Consider the following 9,956-nt stretch of genomic DNA (forward strand, 5'->3'; position numbering starts at 1 on the left):
TACAAAACAATATGTGTCAAGGTGTAATAAAGTAATACGGGTTTAAATTGCCCATTCCTTTCTTATACCGCTTATACTAGTAATATGCAATGTAACGTTAAAAATCTCTCAAAACATATTGAAGTTCAAGACAATCAATCCTTGACTTCATTCTAATGGACATTCTTTAAGACCATTTTTCAGTATTTGATGGACTGTTTATTATAAACATCTTCGCAAATGGGCTATGTAAAGGTCGACTGTTAACTAGATATGAATGATGGTTTGTAATTAAGCAAGTTATTTTATACCTCTCCTCAGGACATAAAAGAGAAACAAACAAGTATATTATCGAAAGCAAACTTCATGAAGACATTTAAATCAACAGAAAATTAAAATTGTTTTGTTTCTATCTGAATAGGGTTAACACGAGTTCAAAAAGCTAATTCAAGTATATTTACTGATTTATAAGTTTTGCATATCTTTATTAAAACAATTACATATATGCTTTCAATTTTCTTACATAAACAAATATATATATATATATATATATATATAATTCACAAATAAGATAAACAGAGATTTTCTCAAGTAAGTCCTCCTAGATGTATTTGCTACTCCAGATTAATCATAATTCGGGGACGTTTTAGAGGTGTATATTCTATTTACGCAAAAATATTCAATTAGATTACCTGTGTTTATAGAAACTAAATTTAGATATTTATCATTTGTTTGCAGTTATTTGTTCTTCACACTACCTCACGATTCTCCTAGTTTAACTGGTCAAACCAAATCACAGTAGTCTACAAATGATATTTAACATTAAATATCTTTTAAATTAACTATATTGCTCAAAATGCTATCCTTACCTAATTCCGAATCATACTGAATTTGTAATTTTATGCCTGAAATTGTATCTGTATCTTTCTTCTTTTAAACACCATCTTCGTCAATTCATATCAGCAGCAAATCGCCTTTTCACTTAAGGAAGTACTACAAGATATACTAATATGAAAATATTAAATTCCAAAACTGAAGAAAATAGTTTAAGCGCGTTTTTAAATTTTGTTTCTTGTGTAGCAATTTGCAAAACGAATTGAAGTTCCCATTGCAATTTTTACTTTCTTGAAAGCATTTTCGGCGGTAGCGAATGTAAATGTTATTATTTATTTCAGTTTTTCATGAACGTGAAATAACGAGAGTAAACAAAGTTTTAGATATAGCATACTAATATGGTAATGGAAAGTAATATAGAGGAAAAGTAACGATAGCTACACAATCACCTCACAGAAGGAGGTGATATAGTACCTCACCTCAACAAATGAGTACTAGTGTTCGAAGAAAGCGTATCATTCAAACGAAGAACACTCTTCCCAGACAGTACTGTTCACGAGCTAAGGAATAACGAAAGCACAGAATATTATTTTAAGATAATTCTGTCTGTTTCTCACAGCAATTTCAGAAGCAATAAAACATCCATTTCACCCACCCAGGATGCATGCTACACTGTCAAACATTCATGGGCATACAAACTAAGTTTTAGAGTTTTTACAAATTGTGCCATTGCTCAAAATTTCAACTATGAAACTTTTGAAACTTTTTTGTACATTCACCTTAACACGCACATGGCACGGTAAAAAAGTAAAGATTGTGCTTTTTGTATTTTTGTGATTATTATCTTTTTGTTATTTTAAGTGTACGGAAATACACAGTTTTAAGTTTTGTTACAAATTGTGTCATTGCTCGTATATTACAACCGTGAAACTCTTGAAACCTTTTTATAGGATCATTTTATTACATACACGATATAGATTAAAATAAAAAATGTGTTTTTGGTATTTTTGTAATTATTATTTTTGTACATCACACTGCAATTCATGAATCGCTCTGGCCCTTCTACTGGCCAGCCAATGAAGAATTTTGTTAGATATCTTATGAAAATATTACCTGGGAAGTTCCTGTTCCATCTCTTATAACCCAATCAGCTCGGACTTACGCAACTGAAAGTACAATTAAAAGAAGACATCATATCATTAATGAAAAGAATGAGCTGTGAAATAAAGGACACAACATTTTGTACATAAATCTATGTAATTCTAAGAAGTATTACTGGTATGAATGTCCATTGCTTTGATCTATGTACATTAGTCTATTATTTCTTATTTCTGTTAATAGGATTTCTAATAATCACTCAATCCCTTACATTACTAGGCCTATATTTACCATTTACAAAACGACAAGATTAATACAAAAAGGTATCCTTTTTGTTATTTAATCATACCTAGTGAATGCAAACTAATCCTATAAAAAGTTACAAACGTTTGATAGTTGTAAGCGATGGTACACTCCGCATCAAAAAATTGCGACACCTAACGCCCTGCAGATAGGCCATCCAATATACACCTTCTTATCCCATAATCGTGTCAGGTAAAAAGACCCCCCTCTCTCATCCTTTCTCTCCTATACTAAAATTAACTAACAACATGAGCGCAATTCTTGTTTCAAACTACACCTGTATTAGTTTCAATAAAAAGAAATAACAAACCCGAGACGACATGATTCATAGCTTGATGTAGTGAGAAACTGAAACACACAGAATGAGAAATTGAAACCAATGGATGTCTATTACACAGATTCAGAAATGAGGCAGAGAGAGAGAAGAGGAGAGAAGAAGAAAAGAAAAAAGGAGAACAGTTAAAACTTTGGAATTCAAACGTAGGAAGAAACGAACCTAACATTATAAAGTTCCGTTTCCAGAAATCAAAAAGTAACATAGAAATAACGTTTGTTTTTACAATTTTTTTTTTCAGAATTATTCGAATATATAGAAGGTGCTTAAACATTAATTATGTCCATTTCATAATGGATAGCATACTCAATTTCAAGTAGAACTGTAGATCTCCGAGGTACGTCTAGGATAATGTCAAAAATTTAACACATGCTTTGTTTCCGCGTGGTTCGATTGTAAATACGGCAGATTTTCATTGGACGTACCGTTCCAAAATACATTCTAACAAACATGGTAGATAGCGTTAGTCATATCCTCCTTTCAGACTACTAATGCAAACTGAAGAAAAAAGAAAAAAAGAAAAAAACAAAAGAGAAAAAAGAAAGACAAAATATAAGAGTGCTGATTTACTGCTAAATTTCTTTTAGAAATACCATATATTAACAGTCCAAAGTGTATCGTAACAAAAAATTACAAATGTTGGAAAGGAAAAGTTTATGTTCCTCGTAGATGTAGCATGTTTCAAATTTCAACGTGAAAAAACACATTGAATTATACAGTAAGGGAACCAATTTGGTGTCGAACTACTATAAATAAAATTTTGTTTTTAAATAACCAATGAGGTTACCATTTTCTAGTATTTTCCGAAGACTCCGAAGTCTGTTCCGAACATCCAGCATTGGTTTCATCTATTCCGCATATAACGTAATTTGCAGAGATAGAATGAACACACTAAGAGCTCAAACGGATCATCCTGTCAGTCGGATGATGTAGATCACCGCTGGGTCGAGGATTCAAATTCGTAGTGACCTGGTGACTCGGTAACCCAGAGGATAAAAAAGAGATTTTACTTATTTCCTTGCGTTTAAACAGTATTTCTGTAAGACAAGACCAGGGCTGGAGATGTTATTCCCAGAGCACGAAAAACACGACGCCGAAGTTAACAGTTAATTAGATTCTTCAGACCAGGTATATCGAGCTCTTGTTCCGTTTCAATTTTGGAACATGAAGTGCGTGTGTGAGAGACAGAGAGGGAGAAGGGAAGAAACGAAAGATGCAAAGACGATAGGGGAACAAGAAGAAACAGAGAAAGGAGGACGAATATAAATATGAAATATATCTATCATTACAGAGTATGATATAGAACGCACACGCTGTTTATTTGAATTATCGCCAGTGATGCCTTTTAAGTTCTCCATCAGAAGATAAATCTCTCCAGCCATTATTTTATGCGAAAAAATCATACTACCTGATGGGGAATCGAACCAATATTTACCTATTCCAAGTCCTGCACGTTATCACTACAACACCGATTGCTTTAACCATACTTTGTTTAACAAATTGTGTAGTGTTTCTTTCTGAGAACGATAACACGAAAAGTGTATACTGCAAATCAATGATGTCTTTGGAATGTCCTGGAATGCCCTTTCCCAACCAGCACTCGTACATCGTCTCTATTATGATACAGGTGCTTGCTTCCACATTCTTTTGTATTGCTTGTCCAGTATGATAAGTCGATTCTTCACAATCACTTTGTAAAAAGAAAATTACTTTGGCGTGAATAGGATTTGAACCTGGGTTCGATACATGCATCATTCATAAGGTAATTACTTTACCCCCGGAACGAACCGGCTTCTTCCTGTAACGTTATTTGCACCAAGGAGCACAATGAAATTTATTTATTCGACGGCCTACAGGGAAATTAGTGTTACTAATAAAAGAAAAACATAGAACCGAGGAAAAGCGACAGAAATTAAACACATTTTACAGTAATTTCACCACGCAAGTTCAGAAGTACGCAAATAATAATAATAATAATAATAATAATAATAATAATAATAATAATAATAATAATAACTTACATTATAATGTTTTAAGTAACTATATATGTGACTCCTAATCTCTTTAGACACCCGACGATCTCCATCAAATTTTCAACATTGATAAGGTTTAGACCTGGTAAGATTTTCTATCATTTCATTTTAAGGGTACAACTTAGGGAAAAGAGGAGGGGAAGAAAGATGGTATAAAAATGAATAAAACGTAGTAACTCTTGAACCACCAGACCGATCTTTATCAAACTTTCAACATAGATGAGGTTCGGATCAGGGGCGACTTATGTCATTTCAGTTTGACGGTGCAAGGTACGGACCGGAGAGAGGAAGATATATATATGTAAAAACAAAATGAAAATGAAAGTAACTGTCTTTGTGACTTCATCACTCTTGAACCACTCATCAGCGACCGCTGTCGATTAAATTTTCAACATAAATAAAATTAGGACCTAAGATGGTATTTGTCTATTTACTTTGACGATAAAACTTAGGGTTTGAGGGGTGGGAGGGGTTAAAAAGAATAAATAAAGCGATCACTTGTGAAACCAATGATCAATCACGATCAAATTTTCAACATAGGTAAGGTTCGGGACTGAGATGATTTTATCGTTTCACTTTCACGGGAGGACTTGGGAAGCAGAAGGGGATATATATCTATATATATATATATATATATATATATATATATATATATATATATATATATATAACTAAGTAAATCCTAATAAATGTTGAACCATCGAACCAATCTCGATCAAATTTTCAACCTAGATGAAGTTCGAACCTGATATGGTTTCTGACATGTGACTTTGACGGTGTAACTTAGGAGATGGGGATAGGGAGCGACATTGAAATAGAAAAAAATTACCGGTGTAAGTAGCGAATCTATAACTTTTATAGTCGCTGAGATTGACTGTGACACATCCAATGCTTTCTAAATCCAAATCCAGGACCTCAGTTTGGAGGAGAGGGAAACATAAAAGATGATCGAAGTAACCAATATCAGTGTCGAATTTATAGTTTTCCGGCTTGCTGAGATCAAAAATGACTCTGCTGATGCCATGACCCACAACATATGGTGGGGAGGGGATATATAAAACACAACGAAAATTACCGATATCAAAGATCGTTTTAGTAATCCTAAACAGTGACTGATTAACGGAACATATTAATATTTTTTCTCAATTTAACCCAACGAAGCGGGTAATTGATGTTGATAATAATAATAATAATAATAATAATAATAATAATAATAATAATAATAATAATAATAATAATAATGGACTACTGTACTGAAAATGTGAACATTCATTTTTTATATTATTATTATTATTATTCACGTACTTTTGAGCTTGCACGACGAAATTACTGCAAACTATGTTTCATTTCTGTAATTTTTCCTGGATTGTATGTCTTTTCCTTTATAAGTAGGCACTAATTTATCTCTAGGCCGTCGAATAAGTCAGTTTCGTTGTGTACTTTAGTTCGTTCAAAAGATCAAGTCTAAAGTAAGTAATATTTGGCTTGAAACTTCAGATGGCATGATAGTCAGTTTCGCTCGAGCCTTCGGGCAGTGCAGATCGCAGGTGAGCCGGAAGTGACTATTTGCTTTATCCATACCTGTTCTGAATTGTTCATCGACGTTAATTGAGGCCTATTTTTTCTGATTGGTGTTATTCTACTAAAGTAAAGTTCGTTTAAGTTGTGTTATTATTCTAGCGCGATGTCATATAAGAAAGAATTAAAATACAAACTTATGTTTGATAAGCGCTACCGGAGTTCTCGACCCCATTCGAGCCTTGTCTAAAAATGGTTAACTGGTACTTTTCCTGATATTTTTGAGAAAATTTGTGCATTACAGCTCCACGAAGAGTATTATAATATTTACATCAAATTTAAATCTATTACGGCTTATGACCAGTTTTCCCTTACAGTTCCGGACACAATGCCCTTTAAGCATGCTGACGATAACACAAGGCTTGTGCGCATTGTACCAGCTGAAAATGGTTCGTGTTTATGATTTTCCACTTGAAGTGCCCCTAACAATGTTAGAGGATCATTTTTGGGCCTATGATACCGTGGGCCGAGTAGAAACTCAATATTGGACCGCCCCATTTCCTACTGGCATCGACAGTGGTGTTAGAATTATACACATGGAACTGACGAAACTCATCCCTTCTCGTGTAATCGTACAGAGCTATAAAGTGAGCGTCTCATATGAGGGACAACGTATCACCTGTTTTTTTTTGTTTTTTTTTTTTGCCAGAGTGTCTCCCACACAGTATCCAACTGCCCAGTCAAGGAAAAACCGGTTTCATAGGGTGTGAAACCTAACGCTATATCTGTTCAGATGACGGAAATAGGGAAAGTGACGCGTCCTGCTCCTACCCCAGGATTTGTGGATCGCTTGGCGGGGCTACCTCGGACCTCCCGTCCGGCCCCGCGCAGGTTAACCCTATCCTTGATTGTGAAGATTTTCCTGAGCTACCTCGCCTTTCAGATGATTCTACGTCACACAAATCTTTGCAAGCCGAAATGGAAGGTCCCACACTCTTTGCGCACCCGAAGGAACCTACCGATACACCACTGGAAGTGTCGAAGATGTCAGTGCAATTTTCAAATCAAAATGTTACAACGATCTCGGCAGAGTCTATGACAAGTGGAAATGAAGCTTGCATTCTTCCTACTTTCTCACAGAGTGCTATTTCCGTGGAGTCTGATTCTCTCTCGCAACAAAAACGTCACAGAGTTTCAAGGTCAGTAACTAAAAAGAATGAACAAACTGCTTCCCAGTGTGTTCCACAATGATCAAAACAGTCCAGTTCACGTGACCAGCTAGTGTAAGGCCGATCCACATCTGACTCTGAACTGTAGTGAGTGTTGACAGTTTGTCACCTTTTCACGATGCGATAACAACGGTGTTTCTGTGTTGAATCATATTCGCATGTTATGCGTGTTTTTTTTTTGCTTTCTTTATTTTTTCTTGTTAGTTGTTTTCAACTGGACCGGAATGTTGGTCTTGATGTGGTCTTTTCTCCCAATATTTCTAAGACTTTTTTAAGTAAGTACTGCAATATGTGTTTTTTCACAGTGCCTCAGAGCATGCCTATGTTAAATGCTTTCACTCTTCTAATTCTTAATATAATAGGGTTAGCTCAGCACCAAATTTAATGTTGTTAAAGCAGTTTATAGAGCACCGCCGTCCTGATGTATGTTCTCTCACTGAATTGACTTTTCATTCTTTCGATTTTCTCCCTGATTATCACGCTATTATTAATTGTCAAAACACCACAGGAGTCGCGATACTTGTAAGAAGAGGTTTAGTTTATGATCGTGTCATGCTCTCAGCTGATGGTAGAGCCATTACATGTTATATCTCAGGCTTATGTATTATCTTGTTGTATGCTTATTCTGGATTTCTTAAAATTAGAGAGAGGGATGAGTTTTTTGCAACGACTATACCATCTATGATTCCTCCTGGTGTCGATCAATGTATAATGCTGGGTGACTTTAATGCGGAGATAGATCCTAGAGACTCCCTCACCCCCTCACGTCCCTGCCCATCACCAGTTGAGCTTGTGCGTACCATGAAACTCCATGATGCTCTCTTTCTAACTCTCTGTATGTGATGACATATATCTTTATGTCCACTCAGAGCGGCCTAGACAGAATCTATGTCACAGATCCTTTATGCAGGGCAGTCCTTCACATTTTAACCCTCTTGCCCCCTTTGTCAAATCATGCTGCGTTGAAGTAGCATTTAAGCTCTCTTTTTCTCTTCCCGCTGGACAAGGTCGATCGTATTGGAAGATTAACAATGCGCTTTTGTCTCATGAGAACGTGATCGACGAATTTACGACACGCTTTGAGTATTGGTGTAAGATGCAACGACATTTCCCCAATGTTGATACATGGTGGCATTTATACGGTAAACTTAAAATTCGTACCTTTTTCCAATGGCACGGTAAATTGGCACAACAACAGGACCGTACGCTTTCGGAATTTTGCTATCGTGCTCTCAGCGAGTTATGGGCGGCCCCCACGAACTTGGCTAACAGGATTCAAATTCAGGAACTTAAGAGTCGGTTGCGTCAACTAGATTCACATGCATTAATCCAAGCATATTTTTCGGAGGATTTTTATCATAGTTTCCCGGACGAAACTGCCTCCATATACCAAGTTGATCTTCTGTTTCGAAAGCGGAAAGCTACGTAATTGACTTCCTACTAACAGCGGTCGGAATGGTCGTTTATGACTCGTTACAAATACTCCAAAAATTCACAAGGCATTACACAGGTTTTACGAGTGTGCAGCTTCTGGATCTCTCTAACGCCCCGGAATTCTTGTCTGCTCTGCCTTACAAGTTCACAGAGACTGACTCTCAAGCCTTAATACGTCCTATAACTGAGGATGAATTTTTTTCTGTATTTCGAGGAACCAGAGGCCGTAGCTTCCCTGGGATTGACGGTCTGAGCTTTGCTTTTTATAAACGTTATTAGTCTTTTCTTCGCCCTTCACTAGTTTCCCTGTTTAATGCATGGTTATCTGGGGACCCCTTTTCTCAAAACACAGCTATTGTGGTACTCCTTACAAAGTCCTCCACTGCGCGAGTCGTGACCGACTATAGGCCGCTGTCCTTATTACCGGTGGATTTGAAATTATTTACAAAAATTCTTGCTGCCAGACTCCGTCCAATTATTCGGAAATGCATAAGCCCATACCAAGCTGCGCTACATGACTCGCATAACATCCAATACACACTTCGCTCCCTGCGAGATCTATTTGCGTATTATCACCTTCGCAATGTTCCATCTGATGCTTGATTCTTGGGTTTTCTCATTCTTTTTCGCCAGGTAATTCATAATCTATATGATCAGGCTCAGTTCCGCTTGCACATAAATGGACATCTGTCCCCAAACATCTCTTTAGGACGCGGACTGCACCAGGGGTGCTGTCTTAGCACCGTTCGTTTTCCTTTGGTTTTAGACCCGCTTCTCCATCGTTTGGCCATGTTGTCTTCGAATGGACCCTCCTTGTTCCGCACTCAAAACATCTTTGGGTATGCTGACGATTTGACCAAAACAGGAGTTGATCCTCTCTCACTACAGGGCGTGTTTCTTGTCCTGACCCGATGCTCGGGTTTGCAGTATAACGACAACAAAACGCAGGTGTTGTCTTTTAATGGTTTCCAGCTCCCAGTGGATCCTTTGGTTTCTCCGTCCTTACCGCATGTCACTTCACTCAATATTTTAGGCATCCCCTTCACGTCTAAACCAACTTCCAACTATGATGAAGTATGGGTTCCCCTTTTAATGCAAATTCGTAAGTTGTTTTATTCACAGCGTTTCCGTAGGCTCCATTTACTTCACCGTATTAATTTTATCAACATTTTTGTTGTGTCTAAACTGTGGTAG

The sequence above is a fragment of the Thermobia domestica genome, chromosome 13, assembly GCF_964235325.1.
Source record: "Thermobia domestica chromosome 13, izTheDome1.hap1.1, whole genome shotgun sequence".
In the NCBI taxonomy this organism is placed as follows: domain Eukaryota; kingdom Metazoa; phylum Arthropoda; class Insecta; order Zygentoma; family Lepismatidae; genus Thermobia; species Thermobia domestica.